The 20,573-nt window shown below is 39.6% G+C and overlaps 1 non-coding gene across 1 annotated transcript; it reads left to right on the top strand.

Annotated features, from left to right (window-relative positions):
• The first annotated feature begins 17,853 nt into the window (after nucleotides 1-17,853).
• On the top strand, nucleotides 17,854-17,962 carry LOC136495107 (small nucleolar RNA R71). The gene has a single exon (XR_010768888.1). It is a non-coding gene; the product is annotated as a small nucleolar RNA R71 (small nucleolar RNA).
• Nucleotides 17,963-20,573: the final 2,611 nt, after the last annotated feature.

The raw sequence follows: 20,573 nt of genomic DNA, 5'->3' as shown, positions 1-20,573 counted from the left end.
TTTTGCTTCTTAGAACTCCAAGACACTAGGAACCATCCAAGAATTTGACATGTCCCGAAAGTATTTTTTTGATCTACTTTGCAACCGACTTAATCAGAATTCGAATACCCAAGTAGATTGAACTTAGAGCCCTTAGGATACCACAAGCCAAGGTTAGGAGTGTGTACTAAATATCATAAGATTCTCTTAATGTCCACCAAGTGGGACTCTTTTGGGTTAGCTTGAAATCTAGCACACATGTACACACTAAGCATAATATCAGGCCTAGATGCGCACAAATAAAGTAGAGAGCCGATCATAGAGTGATATACCTTGGTGTCCACGCCTTTCCCTTCATCATTGAGATCAAGATGTCCATTGATTGGCATGGGAGTTTTAATAGGCTTGGCATTCACCATGTCAAACTTCTTGAGCATATCATGGGTCTACTTCATTTGGCTAATAAAAGTTCCATCCTTCACTTGCTTGATTTGAAATCCAAGGAAGAACTTCAATTCACCCATCATGGACATCTCAAATCTCTTGGTCATTATCCTACTAAATTCCTCACAAAAAGTATGATTAGTACTATCAAATATTATGTCATCGACATATATTTGGCACATAAAGATATCTTTACCAGCTTTGCGAGTGAAAAGGGTAGGATCGGCTTTGCCTATTTCAAAGCCTTGTTTAAGCATGGATTCCTTAAGGCATTCATACCATGCTCTTGGTGCTTGCTTAAGCCCATAGAGCGCCTTTTGGAGTTTGTAAACATGGTTGGGGAACTTGAGATCTTCAAAGCCTGGTGGTTGCTCAACATAGACAAGTTCTTAAATAGGGCCATTGAGGAATGCACTCTTCATGTCCATTTGATATAGCTTGAAGTTGTGATGAGCGGCATAGGCTAGAAGCATTCAGATTGCTTCAAGCCTTACCACCAGGTGCATATGTTTCTTCAAAGTTCAAGCCCTCTACTTGAGTGAAGCCTTGAGCAACCAATCTTGCCTTGTTCCTTGTCACCATGCCTATTCTCATCTTGCTTGTTGCGGAAGACCCACTTGGTGCCAATCACGTTCATCTTGGGTCTTTCCACCAATGTCCAAACATGATTTCTTTCGAAGTTGTTTAGCTCTTCTTGCATGGCCATCACCCAATCCACATCTTCAACTTGCTTTTTCTACCTTGAGAGGCTCCAAAGAGGAAACAGATGAGTTATATTGAAAAAAATTTGCTAAATGAGAACGAGTCAATACTCCCTTTCAAAGACTCCCAAGGATGTTGTCAATGGGATGATCCTATTGTATTGTTTGTCTTAGTCTTAGGATGATCAATAGCCTCTTGTTCATCTTTTGGATCTTCATCTTCTTCTTGCTCAAGGATTGGTTATAGGTTTTGTCCATGGACCAGGAGTCATATCAGCTGCTGCTGAGTTTGTAGGTGTGGCACTGCCACTCTAAGGTGCAGCACTACCACGTGCAGAGGTTGTAGTAGGGGTCTATTGCTGTTCAGCATCAGGTACGTCAGTGGAAATTGGTGCAGCAGCAACTTGAGGAACCTCCACTTCTTTCCCTTTCTATGGTTGGCCTTGTCCTCTTTCTTGTCCCTCTTGTACTTGTTATCTTTGATCTTATATGGACATTTCGCAATGAAATGTTTAGTGCTACCACAATTGTAGTATGTCCTCTTCTTCTTGTTTGAAAACTTCCTCTCACTACCTTGTAGCCTTGCCTCTTAAGTCCCTTTTGGAATCTCTTCATAAAGAGAGCAACATCATCAACCTTCTCAAATTGTTCATCATCATTTTCATCTTCACTTGATGATGACGTTGTCTCTACTTGCTCTTGGACTTGCTTGACTACTTTTGGCTTGCTAGTTGAAGGCTTGCTTGTTGATCTTGGACTTGCTATTAGAGCCTTGCTTGCTTGATTTGTTGGCCTTGAGAGCTACATCCTTGATCTTCATGCCATCTAGCTTTGCTTGCAACTCACCAAACTTCTTCCTCTCATTTGCTTCTTCTCTTTGCATGTCAAAGGTCAAGATCCTCCCAAGTACATCATTTGGTGTGAAGTACTTAAACTTCTTCTTGTCTCTAATTAGAGTCACCAAGGTCTCATTTCTTAGTGAATAGGCTTCTAACATGATTTTGACTACCTTGTGATCGTCAAGCTCATCACCACCATAGCCTCTAATCTTGCTGACAATCACCATCAACCTATCAGACATCTCTTGTGGCCCTTCTCCATCCAAAATCATGAACTAGTTGAGCTTAGCCATCAACAACTCAATTCTTGCCTTCCTCACTTTGTCAACCCGTTCTTGTGCAAGGTGCAAAGTGTCCCATATTTGCTTGGCAACATCAACATCCATCACTCTATTGTACTCATCACCATCCAATGAACTAAGCAACACACTTGTGGCTTGACCATTTAGATGAATGATTTGCATTTCGGTTGGAGTTGGATTCTTGGGATCAACTGGTGGCTCAAATCCATTGCAAACAACCTTCCCAAATGCCAGGGTGAAGACCTATAAGATAGGCTCTCATCAAGTGCTTCCACTTAGCAAAGTTAGTCCCATCGAAATGAGGTCACATTGATGAAAGACCTTCGATCATGGTTAGTCATAGACATAGAAGAATAGTTAAAGGATACGGCTACATATTTGTTGTTGGTGCTGGCTTCGCCCTTTCCTTTCTTCTCCTTCTTGCTACCCTTGGTCACTTGATAAGATTCATCATCATCTCCATCTTTCGAGCTACTTGACATCTCACTTGATGATGCATTAGGTTGACTTTACTTCTTCTTCCTTCTTCTTACTAGCTTCTCTTCTTTTCCTTCTTGCTTCTCTCTTGAGCTTTCTTTCTTCTTTTCTTTGCTTCTTGTATTCTAACCTTTGCTGCTTTTTCTTCTTCTTTTCTCTTGCTTCACTTTTTCTTTTCTTGCTTCCTTTCTTTTCCTTCTTTCTTCTTCATGTTGACCTTTCTTAGCATCGATCACCTCTAGATGTGGGAACATGGTGTTGCTCATTGTAGATGTGCTGAGCTCGCTGTTGTCGATTTCATGCAGGTCCACATTTTCTAGATTGATGTGCTCAGGCTGCACACCACTGGATTCCTCCTCTAGGTTCCATACCTCACATGGTGAAGCATGCACGAGGTAACCTACTCTGATACCACTTGTAGGATCTCTGGTTAGCCTAGAGGATGGTGAATAGGCCTGTGAAAACAAAACTTGAGCAAATATCAAATTCGACCCATGGCACTGTCGCTCTAGACATAGCGGCACTGCCGCCCCCTACAAACCACTTTGAAGCATAGTTCAAAAACTATGCATGGAAACTTCGATCAGAGAAATTACTGAGCTTCCTATAGGTATGAAGAACACAGATCAACAACTAGAAGTGGTAGAAGTATCACACACAAGTAGATCAGCCACAAACCCTAGAAATCAACTCAACACAATATGAAAGGCAAGTGAAGTAAATCAAGCACACGGTGACACAATGATTTATCCCGTGGTTCTGTTTACCACTAAGGCTTGCCTAAGTCCATGTTGTTGAGGTTAGCCACCAAGGCTTAGAGCTTTGCAACCCTTCCTCATTCTGAAGTCAAGAGACTTAACTCTTGAGATGAGGGGTGAGTTTACTAGCTTCAAGAGATGGTTCATAAACCTCCTAGGGCTACCACACAAGTTGGCAAGCTCCACGAGCGATGCTCTAGCCGGCTAGGAGCAAAGGTCTAAGAGTAACAAACATAACCAGCTGGCCAAAACATGAACCAAGTGCTCTTTTGAGTTGGGGAATCAGTGGATTTGCTCTCTAATCGAGTTTGGAGCCTTTTTCTCAAGGATTGATGGGAAAATCAAAGGGGAAAGCTTGAGAGCTTTAGGGCACCAATGGAGGAGAGAGAGAAAGAGCACTGAGCAAAAAAGCATCGGTCTAAGTGACTGGGCCAAGAAGAAGACCATTGTGAGGGAAGGGAAGAGGTATAAATACCTCCCCTGGTCCCAACGGTCAGATAAGTCATGGTAGTGCCACGACCTATCTAAGGTAGTACCAGCACCAAGCTAGACAGCAAGGGATAGAACAATGTTGAGCTGGCTGTCTTGGATGAGTTTTGAGGATGCTTTAGTGTAGGATTGAGCACTTGGTTGCACAAAATGACTTAAGCATTGTGTCTCCCTTTATAGTATGGCTTTTCCTATACTCAATTTAAAAATATAAATGAAATAAACCTCCTTTTGTGCTTGATGCCATCACCTTTTGTAATTGGGGGCTCCTCCATTATGTATAACATCCTTTCTTATGATTCTCCTGCTTGTCATCTCGATAAATCTCATTAGTTCTCTAATTGCATGGTCATTATCACCAAAACCCACAATTAAGGTTGAATTGCACTTACAATTCATCAGAAGACAAACAATTTAGTGAGCTCAAGGGTGAATTAACTATGTCAGCTTGGTTGAATGTTAGCAAAGATGCGATGAGTGGAAGTAATTAGATTCGCTGGCTAGGCAGGGAACTGATGGTGACACTTGTTGGGGCAGATGTTGATGTCTGTTTGCATGAGTCAAAGCGACAGGGATGCCGTGTAGACCTAGAATTGCCGCATAAAACAACATATGGCCTTAGAGAGCTAACAACCGAGCCTCGACAACACACAAAAAAGCCACCGCTTTGTGACTAGTGAGTCGCTCACCCTAGCACTACCACCGTCGTCGGCTCCGCATCCATCACCATGGGCCCCTGTTGGTATTTATTAACTTGTCACTTGTTTAAGTAGATCAACTTTATATCTACACATAAGGGATATTACTAAGGAAGATCAACAACAGAGCATTACTTCCTTTATAACTAGATCCTACTTGACCTATATTCAGGGGAGTGAACTACAAAGGACTCAATGGGAGTGTCACATCCACGATCTACCACATGGCCCAAAATATAGGGTGCATCCATAGGTAAACAACGTATAAGCACCACACTTACACAATATCGACCACTCACCCCATGTACATTAGGGCGAGCGCTTTATGAACTTATGCTTGAACATAAGGCAATCTAGCTATACTAACCATATAATCAAAGTAAATGATGAACATGATAACTAGGAACATGAATAATATTAAGAACAATGTCGACTCAATTGTAGCAAACATATGAATAATGAAAGATACAAAAGAGGATACAAGGGTGTAACACCCCGATTATTAGCTACTTGCTAGGTAGTGGGTTTGAGCTCAAACATGACAGATCAAGAGGTAATCAGGAGCTTTAGTTCCTTATCTCTGAAATGGTGATGAAGGTGTTGAGGTCAAATTTATGAAAATGAGCCCAACTTAAATTTAGACAACACACCATTGTTTACATGTTGACCCTTTTCAAATGTATGCTTGAGTAGTGTTAAACATGGCTCTTTCATGAGCATCACCTTAACATCTATCTATCTCCACCATTGAAAAAGTTTCATGAAGTTTGAAGCCAAGAAGTCACATGAAATGATAAGTTATAACCTTGCTTGAATTGCTTTATTAAGTGAATGGGAATATGGGATGTCGACCAAACCCTGTGACCTTGCTCAAACAGCTCTAATTCAACTCATGAATAAAAGTCATGAAGGGTTCATGTTGAGCTAATGTCAAGAAAATGACTCAATTATCGACAACCCTAATTCCAGGGTTTAATGAGGCGCTGCTTTGACCAAGATGAAACTATGGTTTCAGGACTAAATGTGAAGTTTAACCTTAAAAAAAGTTGTAGCTTGAGTTGTGCACAACAAACTTTGTTTAAGGGTCATGAGCTAGTTTTGTCCCTAACTTAGTCAAACGAAGGCCTCAAAACTGAACCCAATGCTATTTTGGATCTTGAAATTTTGGCTAAGTCTTAGATTACAATGTTGATGATGGTTGGTATTTTGCGTTCTCAGATTTTTGTTAAGCAACTCAAGTTGAGCCAAATATAAAAGTTGGAGTTTATAGCTTGGAGTTGAGCATGAACAAAGTTGGACTTAGTTTGACCAAGTTCGACCTCCCAAAGCTAACAAACAATGAGCAAAGCTTAATCACTATCAAATCACTGACAATGCTATTTTTGAAGCTAATTAACTGCTAATCTACTGCCCCAATGACCATGGCCCCTAAATAAATATTGTAGAGCAGTTCGTGGGCTTCAACTTTGCTTTTGGGCCCAGGGTTCAATTCCGCCCATAACTGGCCCAAACCGCATCCCATGCCGGCCACTTCATCGCTTGCCACATACTCGGGGAAATGTCCACGCACCCTCCATGCGCTAGCCACGCCCCCTCCATGGACGACGCATGCCTCCTACCCCTCCATGTGCCCGAGCTCCCTGTGCCCGCTATCCACTTGCGCTCACCTCCCTCCACTCTCTTGGCTCTTCTCTACTCTCCCTCGACTCTGCTAGAGTGTGAACGCAGAGCTCCACCATGGCCACCGTGGAAGCTCTGGTCGCCGCTGTCATTCCCGCCTTTACTCCCCACCATAGCCGCGGCCGCGTGCACCACCACCTCTGCCTCATCCTCCTCTTCGACCGGCGCACCTCGACCAAGTAGGAGATCGCCGGAGCTAGCCTACCGACGGCCGCCGCAACTGCAAGTAGCTGGCGCTCATGGCCAGGCCAGCCATAGGCAAGCCCCTACCACACTGAGCCCCTCCATGGATGCGCATGGACCCCCTGGTGCTCCGTCGCCGATGAGCCTCCTTCGGCCGGAACTAGCGAGCTCCCACGAGTCCCCTTGCTCCAAATCGTGACAAGGACCTCACGCAAGAATTTGAGAAAAGGGGAGGGACTAACTGCAAAGCTATAGACTCATATGAATAGTGCCTAGAAGGACCTGTTCGTTGGAATCGGTATTTGAGGAAAGTTTAGGGTCTCCGATGCAAATGTGTTTCTCCTTTATTGCTTTTAATTTAGTTGAAACTTTAGAAAAACATAATAAATATGTGGAAAAATCGTAAAATAGCAAATGAAGACTTTTTGGAATCCTTGAGAGTAGATCTATGCAGTAGAGTCATCTTATGACATGCGTTAGTAGAAGGTTTTTGCTGTTTTTATTTATCTATGTTAATTAGGGTTTTCAAGAAATAAATTCATATCTAAAGTTGTGGTGCTCCAATTGTGATAAAATTTTTATGGTAGGCTACTGATGCTATATGTGTGCTATGGTAAAAATTTAATGCTCATTGGATGCAGTATGGTTGAGGTATTGATTTAACTTGTTTAGTGCTTGATAAATAATTTTAAATGAGTTATAATTTTTTTTGAAGATGTAAAAATGGAAAATGTTGTTCCATTACCTTGGTAGGAGGTTGTTGTGTCATGTTGATACATAATATGGCTATGTGTTTGTAGAAAATAGTGTGTTTTATATTTATCTTGCTCACACATGTTTTCTTGCAATAGCAATTTGTTTTTTTTTGTAATAATTAATCTATAAAACCTAAGCATGTGAAATTTGTGCAATAGCCATGTTTTGATAGCACCTACCACTCATAAAAATCTCAGGTCCAAACTAGATGTTTGCCACATCAACTAAAAATCAATATATAGCTTTATATATATAAATAGGAGAGTAAAAGTTGCTAGTAGATGCATGTAGTTAAGTCATATGATGCTCCCTTGCTTACCCTAAGTTAAATGTTGCTGAGCTAGGAGCAATAATGGTTTAAAGCTAGTTCAATGTCTTATGTGCTTGCTCTCTTGTTAATATAATAACTAGCGAGTATGTTGCCTATGCATATTTCTAGTCCTTGCTTTAGCTCTTACTCTAATGTGTGCTATGTGTATGTTAGTGTATGTTTGTGTGTTGTTAAGGCCAGCCTCTAAATCACCTTGGGGCAGGTTGCTTTCCTTTATAGGTTTGTCTATGTTTGCTAATTAGTAAACAAGTGACCATAGAATAAAAATGAGAAAGCAACATCAATATGTAACCTCCATGTTTTGGAGATGTGTTAAGATGCTTTTTATGCTAACCATAACTAATGTTGAGTGACCACTTTAATAGTAGTTTGTGATCCATGTGATTAGTGGTACATGTATGGCCTTGTTAAAGAATGAAGTGAAGCACCACTTTGCTTATGTGCTGAAAATGGCTGCATGCATAGTTTGCATGATTAGTGGTAATGATGTTTTCTATAGATATGTTGAATACAAAAGTTGTAGATAATTTCCTTATCTTTCTTGTCCTAAAACTTTATGATTTTAGGCCTGCTGGTTTAGGAGTTATAGATTTTACAAATTTGCTGTCAGCTTTTGCATGTGCTATGAACAGATCTGAATGGTTGTATTGTTTGGCTTATTTAAACATGGAATCATGTATTGGTGATAATAGGAGAGTTGTATTGCTTTTCCTAAGCTTTCTAAAATGTCTAAGATCACTGCTTTTAGTGGTCTAGAACTCTAGTTATTGCTGTTCAAAGTGGAATGGCAGGTTTTGTTCAAATCTAGACAGATATGTCTTCATTGGGTTGTTTAACCTTGTTAGCTATAGAATTATCTTAAGAAGATAACAATAAAGTTATAAGTAACTTAATAATATTTCCATAAAATTAATGATCATGTTTGGTGGATGATTAAAACTCCAGTTATGCATTTCTGAAGTTCATGTCAGTTTTCTAGTCCTAGTTTGAGTAGATCGGCTTTTTAGTATTTTTCACACTTGTTAACCTTTGAATCAGCTCTAGGTGTAAATTCCAAAGTTGTAGACAATTTCCTAAGCTTTCCAGAAAGTCTAGGATCACCTTTGTTTGATGCCTATAGCTTCATTTATGGTTAAAACAAGTGACTGTTGTGCTGCTACCCAGAATCTGAGCATGTACCTAAAGTTGTTTGCTTCACTTTGCATTGCTTTGTATGCTTGTTAGTGTTAGCTCATGACACTACTAGAGTTAAATTGATCTACCTGAGGTATCTTATAAATGTGTTATATAATGTTGGTCAAGCGTGTAACTAATAAATGGTCATGTATGCATATTGCCACAAAATGATCTTGATGCATGTTTTGCTAGAGCTTTAATTATGTTGGTGTCATTCACCGTAGCCCTAGTTCTTATGTGATGCTAGGCTTAATTAGTTCTTGATTGTTAAATGATTTTAATAGTTTGACTTGAGTTAACTGGTGTGCCATGCTTGTTATGCTTGCTACCCCTATGCTGGACTTGAGTGATAGTTAGTTAAATGACTTGCTCTCTAAGTGCATATGTCTTGAGGTGTAACCTTATACTTGTCTTGAATGCTTTTATATGATGCATCTCATGTTACCATTCTTTGCATTAATGCACTTGCATTGTTGCATCTCATCTAGGTACGCTAGATGCACAACGCGTGAACATGAAGCACGTGATAATGGAGTCGAACCTAGAAGACGGTGTTGGTGGACCTATCTCGAAGATGGAAGGACCCCTAGAGTGCATGCCTAGAGTGGAAGATGTTCCCCAAGACGGTGCAAGCTAATTGAACTAACTTTGTGTTGGATCCCAGGTAAGCCCCAGGAGCATTTTAATCCTCCTATAGTTTTACAAAATATCACTTGAGTCCTTTATGTTTGATGCATTAGGTTGTAAGAATTGATTTGGAAACACTTGATGCATATAACTACCTTAGTCCAGATATATATACATTAAACCTTGTATAGGTCTAGGATCGAATATATGCTTAGCTAATGCTTAGACCGGTAGAAGTCGGGTGATTTCCTGTCACCTGTGAGATATAGGTGGATACCGGAGCACGGTTGGCTATATTTGCTATCAGTGGAACAGAACCATGGGGTAATGTAACTAGAGGTCGGGCAGAGTCTATGTGTAGGTTGACATGTGATTCCATCTATGTCGATTAAGGACCTACATCGTTGGAGGCCCTCTTGTCATTTTGAACGCATGCCTTTCACTTAGCTGGACGAATAACTCATTCCAACCAGCGAAGCAGGGTAGCTCAACTCAGGCCTAGGCCTCGTTCTGTTAGAGTGCACATAGTGGAGGTAGTAAGGATGTGTTAGGAGCCGGTGTGAGGCCAAGGGCAGGTTAGAGTCCTGATTGACCTAGCATCTGATAGTGTCCCTGATTGTGCGGCGCTGATCGAACACGCGAATTGGACCTAAGTTGTACCAAAGGTGATATAAGACTACCTTGGCGCAGGTATGTCTGGGTTTGTGTTAGGAATAAACTTCCAGCTGGTTGCAATCGATTCGAATCGCCATCTCTCCCGGATAGTGAGAAACTTGACGGAGCTTCTTCATCATAGTAATTGGACTATGGAATGTGATGGTTATGATGAACATGGAAATATTACACCTACTATGGTTACTATTGCATGTTACTAAATGATATTCCACATGTTTGGCACAGGTTAGTTGCTAATCTAGATATGAATAGCTATAGCTAATTTGGTTACCGAATTATAAAATGTATAGCTCAACTAGTGGCTTTTTATGCAAAATGTTGTCTAGCTAGCTCCATTTATATAGCCTTGCATGATCCTTGGTGTCACTTTATTTTTGGTTTATGATGGGTAAGTCTAGCTGAGTACATTCGAGTACTCAGGGTTTATCCCACCATGTTGCAGGTGAAGTTCTCGGCCTGCTGAAGATGGTGGCTAACCGCCAGTGGGCTCGGTGACTCTATATGGTGTTCTTATCTATATGCTTTTGTCAGAGGATGTCACGTATGCTAGCAATGTATTTGGAATTTATATTATTGTAATCATTTGAAAGCTATGTTGTTTTCACTAATTGGTTTTAAAACCCAAACTTGTATTATTATTTGTGAACTCATTGTAAACATTATTTCCGCTATAACTCCATGTATATGATGTGTATTTACTTAATCGTGCGATCTTGGTTATGATGTTGATTTACCGAGGTCCTTCGTGACACTCGGCGGACTACCGGGTATATATAAGTGAAAGTATGTGCGTGTCAACAGTGTTAAACGGGGGCTAGCCATACTTGCGCTTGTATGAATTGGGTGGTTCTGTCACAAAGGGGCTATACCAAGCCACACTCTTGAACAAGATCAGGAATCTAAGCGAAGCTTGCCTCCCTCTAGATCTAGCCTAGCTAGCTATGCCCTAGAATATGGTGGAGCTCTGAGGATGATCAGGGTTTGATCTCTTGATTGAATGACTACTTGAATGATGGAGGATACCCTAAGGGGTGGCAGGGGCTGGTATATATAGGGGTAAGCGTCAATCCTGAGCCCTCGGATCAAATCGACTTGAAAGAACGGCGTAGATGCAAACCCTAAGGCGGTGGAGAACCGACTTCACGAGAAGGGGCTACCATGTGGGCCTAGGGGGGCGACCAGCCTATAGGTGGGGCTAGCAGTCCCCACCTGTCTGCCTCTTGTGGTCTTCTTCGGTGGTTTGCCTTCTAGTGTCCTCTAAAATCTTCTAGAGTTGTTTGCATCATAGGATAAGCGCGATTAATTCTGACGTATGGGTCCACCTTGATAGTTTTATGGATAAACCCTTGCTGAAAACATAGATTCACCAAAACTTGTGAAATTTATTAGTTTAAACCCCTAAACCTATGTTGGTGATTATTTTATGCCCTTACACAAGTTATATTGATAGTTTATAATGGTTGTTAACTACCGTCAACAAACTCCCCCAAGCTTAACCTTTGCTCATCCCTGAGCAATGCTAAACTTAGCAATGAATCAGAAGTTTTAAGATTTTTGAAAACATTATAGCAACTCCTTAAAAGTACACATACGTTCAAACAACAATTCTCCTTCAGATTAGAACAAACTGATCTGACTTTCGAACTTACCCATATTACCTTCAACCATGGGGCTTCTTTGCCTTCACTTAGGTCTTGAGCAATTGAAAGACAGAACGATCAAGTCAAGCACTTTGTCTCAAGTTCTTGGCTCAACCATTATTCCAGCATTTTTATAGATTTTCAAAACAAAACTCAGAGCTTCCATTGTATAACTCTCTCATGTCTCTCAATATATGTGGTATTTGTGGATCCTCACCAAGGCAATAATGATGTTATGCCTTTCTCTTCCTACAACTAAAGCTTATGTGGAGCTCATAGGAGGGGAGAAAGCATGAAAGAGAATACTTGCAATACATATATTGTAAAGTCAAACCTTGGATCCAAAGAGAGTTGAGTCATACAATCAAATCAAGATGTGCATATATGTGTATATAGGTATGGTGGATATATATGGTGGCTATCCTAATTCTACTATGATCCTTGAAAACTTATCCCTCTTTTGAAACTTGGAAACATTGGCAACAGATTATGGGCTATCTTATTCGTCTCTTTTTCTTTTTTTTCTAGGCGGGCATCCGAGTACCCATTATTTTAGATATCTCGAGCACTTGTCCATTTTTTCAATTCTCTCTTTTTTCTTTTTCTTCTTCTTTTATGAATAACTTTTGCATAGCCCATGCTTCTTCAATGCAATAGAACTTTTGAGAGATAGCAACAAGAACTTGGAGTATTTATTTGGTAAATGAAAAAAACCTATCAAGCATATTTTTTGGTGTTTACTCCCAGTGTAGGAGTAAACCATTTTTGGGTAGATCTAAAATGGAATGGCATGTTTTTGCGCCTACCCCCAGTGTAGGAGTAGTGCATATGTGGGTGGTGTGTGCGTGATCTTGATTTTAAGAGCATGACAAACCTCTCATAAGGGCCAACAAAGCTTGACTAAACTCAATGCAAAATAAGCAGCATATAAGTGGAAGTTTTCCTAGCTGAAATATCATGTATGGCTCTGGTAGAAATTCAAGCTATCATACAGGAACTCATCATGTAACATTTTTATGTTTTTCAAAAGATAAATCTCCAGAACTTTAGTATCACTTGGAACAGGATAAACAGTAGCTCAAACCTTCTCATATCATATCCATCAATTACCTAGACTTAGATCAAGCATATGCTACCCATGAGTTTCAAGTTCAGAGTAAATTCTTATATCAAAACAGTCTTTTCCAAAACATGGGAGAATTCAAGGCTAAAAACTAGGTACTTGAAAGAAATTACAATAGAGCAACTATTCATCATTTCTATTCAAGAAATTATTTTTAGAGTCCTTTTTATTTATTCAGCTCATAAAATAGAAAACTAGACACACAATTTTTATTTTGTTTTTATTTTTAGATCACACATTACTATTACTATTACTATATATGGATAAATTTTTATTTTGTTTTTAGTTATGCATCTTTTTATATAGCAAACTTATAAACAAAAGAGAAAGAAATACTTATCTAGATACACGGGGGATGCCCTTCCCCTAAGTTAGTTGTTGGTGTGGTTGTTCAAACTTGTACTTCTCAGAGCGGGTTCACCATTGGATGTCCTTCTCATCCATCAGGAAATTGAGTTTCCTCTAGAGGATGCACTCCTGGTGAAACAAGATGAAGACGACTAGGTGAACTTGCTCTTGCAATAATATCAACAAGGACAACAAAACTCGTGGAACGGATTAGGATAAAATGGGTTAGTGGTCAACTGTCCAGGGGTTAGTCATTCTATAGGTTTAGAAATATTTTTGATTTGGCAGAATTTTAGCAAGATGTCTTTCTAATATTTTTTGATTTTATGATGTAATGAAATATAACTATATGTATGCATGGTATTTTTATTTTTTGAAAACATTATAGCAACTCCTTAAAAGTACACATACGTTCAAACAAGAATTCTCCTTCGGATTAGAACAAACTGATCTGACTTTCGAACTTACCCATATTACCTTCAACCATGGGGCTTCTTTGCCTTCACTTAGGTCTTGAGCAATTGAAAGACAGAACGATCAAGTCAAGCACTTTGTCTCAAGTTCTTGGCTCAACCATTATTCCAGCGTTTTTATAGATTTTCAAAACAAAACTCAGAGCTTCCATTGTATAACTCTCTCAAGTCTCTCAATATATGTGGTATTTGTGGATCCTCACCAAGGCAATAATGATGTTATGCCTTTCTCTTCCTACAACTAAAGCTTATGTGGAGCTCATAGGATGGGAGAAAGCATGAAAGAGAATACTTGCAATACATATATTGTAAAGTCAAACCTTGGATCTAAAGAGAGTTGAGTCATACAATCAAATCAAGATGTGCATATGTGTGTATATATGTATGGTGGATATATATGGTGGCTATCCTAATTCTACTATGATCCTTGAAAACTTATCCCTCTTTTGAAACTTGGAAACATTGGCAACAGATTATGGGCTATCTTATTCGTCTCTTTTTCTTTTTTTTTCTAGGTGGGCATCCGAGTACCCATTATTTTAGATATCTCGAGCACTTGTCCATTTTTTCAATTCTCTCTTTTTTCTTCTTCTTCTTCTTTTATGAATAACTTTTGTATAGCCCATGCTTCTTCAATGCAATAGAACTTTTGAGAGATAGCAACAAGAACTTGGAGTATTTATTTGGTAAATGAAAAAAACCTATCAAGCATATTTTTTGGTGTTTACTCCCAGTGTAGGAGTAAACCATTTTTGGGTAGATCTAAAATGGAATGGCATGATTTTGCGCCTACCCCCAGTGTAGGAGTAGTGCATATGTGGGTGGTGTGTGCGTGATCTTGATTTTAAGAGCATGACAAACCTCTCATAAGGGCCAACAAAGCTTGACTAAACTCAATGCAAAATAAGCAGCATATAAGTGGAAGTTTTCCTAGCTGAAATATCATGTATGGCTCTGGTAGAAATTCAAGCTGTCATACAGGAACTCATCATGTAACATTTTTATGTTTTTCAAAAGATAAATCTCCAGAACTTTAGTATCACTTGGAACAAGATAAACAGTAGCTCAAACCTTCTCATATCATATCCATCAATTACCTAGACTTAGATCAAGCATATGCTACCCACGAGTTTCAAGTTCAGAGTAAATTCTTATATCAAAACAGTCTTTTCCAAAACACGGGAGAATTCAAGGCTAAAAACAAGGTACTTGAAAGAAATTACAATAGAGCAACTATTCATCATTTCTATTCAAGAAATTATTTTTAGAGTCCTTTTTATTTATTCAGCTCATAAAATAGAAAACTAGACACACAATTTTTATTTTGTTTTTATTTTTAGATCACACATTACTATTACTATTACTATATATGGATAAATTTTTATTTTGTTTTTAGTTATGCATCTTTTTATATAGCAAACTTATAAACAAAAGAGAAAGAAATACTTATCTAGATACACGGGGGATGCCCTTCCCCTAAGTTAGTTGTTGGTGTGGTTGTTCAAACTTGTACTTCTCAGAGCGGGTTCACCATTGGATGTCCTTCTCATCCATCAGGAAATTGAGTTTCCTCTAGAGGACGCACTCCTGGTGAAACAAGATGAAGACGACTAGGTGAACTTGCTCTTGCAATAATATCAACAAGGACAACAAAACTCATGGAACAGATTAGGATAAAATGGGTTAGTGGTCAACCGTCTAGGGGTTAGTCATTCTATAGGTTTAGAAATATTTTTGATTTGGCAGAATTTTAGCAGGATGTCTTTCTAATATTTTTTGATTTTATGATGTAATGAAATATAACTATATGTATGCATGGTATTTTTATTTTTATGCCACCACGGTGAATATTCCTGCAGATTTTTACACACCGTAAAAGTATACACATGGAGCATAGGATTTATAATGCAGTAATGCAATTTTTATTTTCTTTTTCTAAATGCAATGCCAAGTGTAGAAAGAGTAAATATGCTAAAGTGAAAATAATTTATGCAATGTGAAAGAGTAAATATGGATAACTACTAATTTTACCTCCTAACTGAGGGTTCAGATTTTTAAGTCCTCCGGACAAGACTCTTCTCCAGTCTTGTTCATTCTTCAGGTGCATTAATCGGCCCCGATAATGGATACCTTGATGGTTGTACCTCTTGTGATGGTGACTCTAAAGATGATGTCACCTTCTCTTTCTAGACATGCTTGGTCTATGAATTCGACTTCAACATGGTAGGTACATTCTTCACAACTTCTTCATCTTCATCTTCATTCTTTGGGGATTGATTCCTCTAGCATTGGGATGCTCGATGTCTTCTCCTAGAGCGGGTCTTCTTTGGCTATTCATAAGTGGTATAACTATTGAAATAGCAACGTACCTTTTGTCCAGGGAATTGGAAGTGGATTTGCCCTGATCCAATGTAGATGATCGCGTTCATAGTGTTGAGGAATAGTCTTCCAAGGATGATAGGTACGTCTTCTTCTTCTCCCATGTCTAGAATCATGAAGTCGGTAGCAACATAGTAATCTTGTATTTTGACCACGATGTCTTTTGCTATTCCCACCAAAAATCAGATTGATTGGTCCGCCATCTGTAATTACATATATGTAGGGAACAAAAGTTCATCACCAAACAAATAGTCATACGTTACCTTGGATATTATGCTAATACATGATCCAATGTCGCAGAAGGTGTTGTGGAAGATTCTTTGTCCAATAGTACACTCAATCATCAGTACACCTGGATCTTCCTTCTTGGAAAGGAATGGTGAAGCGAGGAGGTGGTCGTACTCTAATTGAAGTGTGTTGATCATCTTGACTGATTCTTCTTATGGCTACCTAGGCCTTATTCTTCCTTCTTCTCTAGTTGTTGCTCTTCTTGGTCATTGTTGTCTCTTCGAGCAAGTATGCCTTTTGTGGATGACTAGGAGAGTGGTGTATACGATTCTTAAAGGTGAACTTCTCATTTCTATCCTTGATTGTGAAGCAGATCTTGGCACTGTCTATGTAGATGATGGCTTTTGCGGTGTTTAGGAAAGGTCGGCCCAAGATAATGGGTGCCCTTACATCTCCACCTATTTCTAAAACCACAAAGTCTGCGGGAACATACGATAGTCCAACTCATACATAGATGTCTTCAAGAACTCCCTTGGGGTAGCAGATTGACTGATCTGCAAGATGCAAACACATGTTTGTGTACAACAAAGTATCTCCATTAATTTTATCATAAATTACCTTTGGCATAATGTTGACACTTGCTCTGAAGTCACAAATAGCTTCTTGGAATATGTGAGGTCCAATGGCTATGGGGAAGACAGGTCTTTCAGATCACCCTTCTTGATGGGCAGAGACTCATCTTTCCAAGCCCCTATCGATGGCTCTATGTAGTAGTACCTGCATTGTGAACATCGACAAGATTTGCAGTTTCGATATCTTCCGATTGTCCTGGAATCTTACCTTTGTCGGTCGAAGGAACAGCAGCCGCCAGCTGAAGCTATTTGTGATTCTATCATTTTATTAAAGTTATGCTGGTTTTTAATGGCTGAGGAGAAGCTATCCATTCTATTATTTATATTTTCTAACATTTTGTCATTAGAAGCTAATTTTCTAGATAAGCCCTCCATAATTTTAGCTTGATCTGAAACTAAATCTTTCAAGGGTGGTTGATTATTGAAATTATTACCTTGATAGTTACACTGGTAATTACCTTGGTAGTTAGGGTCTTTGTTGCTGATTCCATCCTCGATTCTGTTAAGGACGATAATTGTGGTTGTTGATGAAGTTCACATCCTCGTGGATTTTAGGGCAGTTGTTTCCTGAATGCCCGGTGTTTCCACATTCTTCATACATCATGCGGGAATCATGAATGTGCATGACTTCTTTCTTCTTTCTTTTCAGTGGCTCGGTCTTCAAGCCTCTGCATCAGTAGGTCCATCTTGGCAGACAACATGTCTACCTTCTTAAGTTGATGCATACATCCACCTCTCTTGCGGGTTTAAAGACGTTCTTCATTCCAACCTTGGTTGGAGGCCATCTTCTCCACAAGAGCTGTTGCTTGTGTGATTGTGAGTGATAAAAATACACCTCCAGTAGCGGCATCCATATTCTCATGAGTGTTGTCTGTCAACCCATGGTAGAAAGTCTACATGAGTAGCCAATCCTCCATCCCATGATGAGGACATTTTGATATATAGTCTTGGAAGCGTTCCCATGCCTTAGGGATAGATTCATCATATTGCTGCTAAAAACTTGAAATTCTTCCACGTAGAGCATTGGTTTTGCCTGTGGGAAATAAATTTGCTAAGAAGGCAGTGGAGCAATTCTCCTATGTAGTATTTCTATCGTTGTTGGCTTAGAACCATTGCTTTGCCTTCCCCAAAAGTGAAAATGGGAAGAGGCAAGGTAAAATGGCATCTCTGGTAACTCCCTTGATGGTGAAAGCGCTGCAAATATCCAGGAAGTGTTGGAGATGAGCCCTCACATCTTCATGTGCCTTTCCACAAAACTGGCTGGCTTGCACCATATTGATGAGAGCTGGCTTGAGCTCAAAAGCATTGTCTCCAATGTTAATCGCCGGTCCAGTATGGATGTTGGTCATAGTTAGAGCAGAGAATTCATGGAGAGACTTGTCAGCCATGGCTTCAAAAACTAGTGTTAAGCTTCTTGTCTGGTTGTCTTCTGATTCTAAAGTGGGAACTTTCTTAAGTTTAGCTCTGGTCCTCCTAATTAATGCTTCTAGATCTTCAATGTAGTTTGTCAAAAGGTCAAAACCAGTCATACAATACCCTACATAAGATATAAAAGTAGATAGAACAAGGGTAAGCCTGATTGAGCCTGTTTTGAGCAGAGGTCAATGGTTTCCTCGATAACATCAATATTTAAAAGTTTATCAATATTCCTTTTTGCCTAGCTACCTTTTTCGACAACGACGCCAGAAATGCTTATTGGTATTTATAAACTTGTCATTTGTTTAAGTAGCCACCTAATGTTATTGACATTTCTTAATATCACTTTTGCTAAGTTGTCATCTCTAGCTATGATGCTAGAAATGCTTGTTGGTACTTTCTAGCGTCATCTCTAGAATGACACTAAGAAGTACTTAAGTATTTTATTGTGACTAGGAAGAATGCAAATATGTATATGAAGGGATCTGCATGTGCACAGATAATTTACCATTGTAGCATTTCACCCAGGGAGTATTCCTAGGTATCGTTATTTATATGTTTACCACAGGGAAGACGGACTAGATGGAATATATTGATAACTTATACTTTTGATAGAGAAATAAACCATAACCATTACTCTACTCACAACAGGGGTAAGTCAAGAGATAAATATATATGAATGGTAAATGATAAATGAACACTGATCACTCAGAGTACTCCTTTCTATAGGTATTAACATGGCTAAGTAGATATTAGAGAAATAATTCCTAAGTCACTTTTTATTACAAGTTAAAGCATACTATGAATAGTGTAATTACACTTAGTAGTCATGGCTAAGATCAACTTTATATCTACACATAAGGGATATTACTAAGGAAGATCAAGAACAGAGCATGACTTCCTTCATAACTAGATCCTACTTGACCTATATTCGGGGAGTGAACTACAAAGGACTCAACGGGAGTGTCACATCCGCGATCTACCACATGGCCCGGAATATAGGGGTGCATCCATAGGTACACAACATATAAGTGCCACGCTTACACAATGTCGACCACTCACCCCATGTACATTAGGGTGAGCGCTATATGAACTTATGCTTGAACATAAAGACAATCAAGTTATACTAAGCATACAATCAAAGTAAATGATGAACATGATAACTAGGAACATAAATAATATTAAGAACAATGTCGAATCAATTAGTAGTAAACATATGAATAATGAAAGATATAAAAGAGGATACAAGGGGCTATACCAAGCCACGCTCTTGATAAGATCAGGAATCTAAGCGAAGCTTGCCTTCCTCTAGATCTAGCCTAGCTAGCTATGACCTAGAATATGGTGGAGCTCTAAGGATGATCAAGGTTTGATCTCTTGATTGAATGACTGTTTGAATGATGGAGGATACCCTAGGGGTGGCAGGGGCTGGTATATATAGGGGGAAGCATCAATTCTGAGCCCTCGAATCAAACCAACTTGAAAGAACGGCGTATATGCAAACCCTAAGGCGGTGGAGAACCGACTTCACGAGGAGGGGCTACCATGTGGGCCTAGGGGGCCAGACGTCCTACAGGTGGGGTCGGCTGTCCTCACCTGTCTGCCTCTTTGTGGTCTTCTTTGGTGGTTTGCCTTCTATTGTCCTCTGAAACCTTCTGGAGTTGTATTCGTCGCAGAGAAGCGCGATTAATTCTGACGTTCGGGTCCATCTTGACGGTTTTCTGGATAAACCCTGCTGAAAACACGGATTCAGCAAAACTTGTGAAATTTGTTAGTTTAAACCCCTAAACCTATGTTGATGATTATTTTATGCCCTTACACAAGTTATATTGATGGTTTATAATGGTCGTTAACTACCGTCAATAGTCCCCCTCCCTTCCCCTCCAGCGTCTCGCCAAGGGCCGGTGGGAAGTGGGGATCCATTATTTTTTATAAGTTTTCTAGTAGAACGAGTCATCTAGGGTTAGAGACTCTCCATGCCAAGTTTCTTGGTACTGGGAATTTATCTCCTCCCCCTCCTCCCCGATGATGGCTAGGGGGCAGGGTGGATTCGTTTTTTCCATGGCAGCTCTGTTGAAGATGAGGGCGGCATCAGCGTCAGCAACTTCATCGGTTTGAAGACATGGAGACTTGGCTTTCCGGATGGCGACATCAAGGCGGAGATGATGTCGCCGTCATGGAATAATTTTCTCCGGTCTCTTCTCCGTTTTATTGTGGTT

Source organism: Miscanthus floridulus, chromosome 11 (assembly GCF_019320115.1).
Source record: "Miscanthus floridulus cultivar M001 chromosome 11, ASM1932011v1, whole genome shotgun sequence".
NCBI classification, from domain to species: Eukaryota; Viridiplantae; Streptophyta; class Magnoliopsida; order Poales; family Poaceae; genus Miscanthus; species Miscanthus floridulus.
This window is presented reverse-complemented; position numbering and strand designations above follow the sequence as displayed.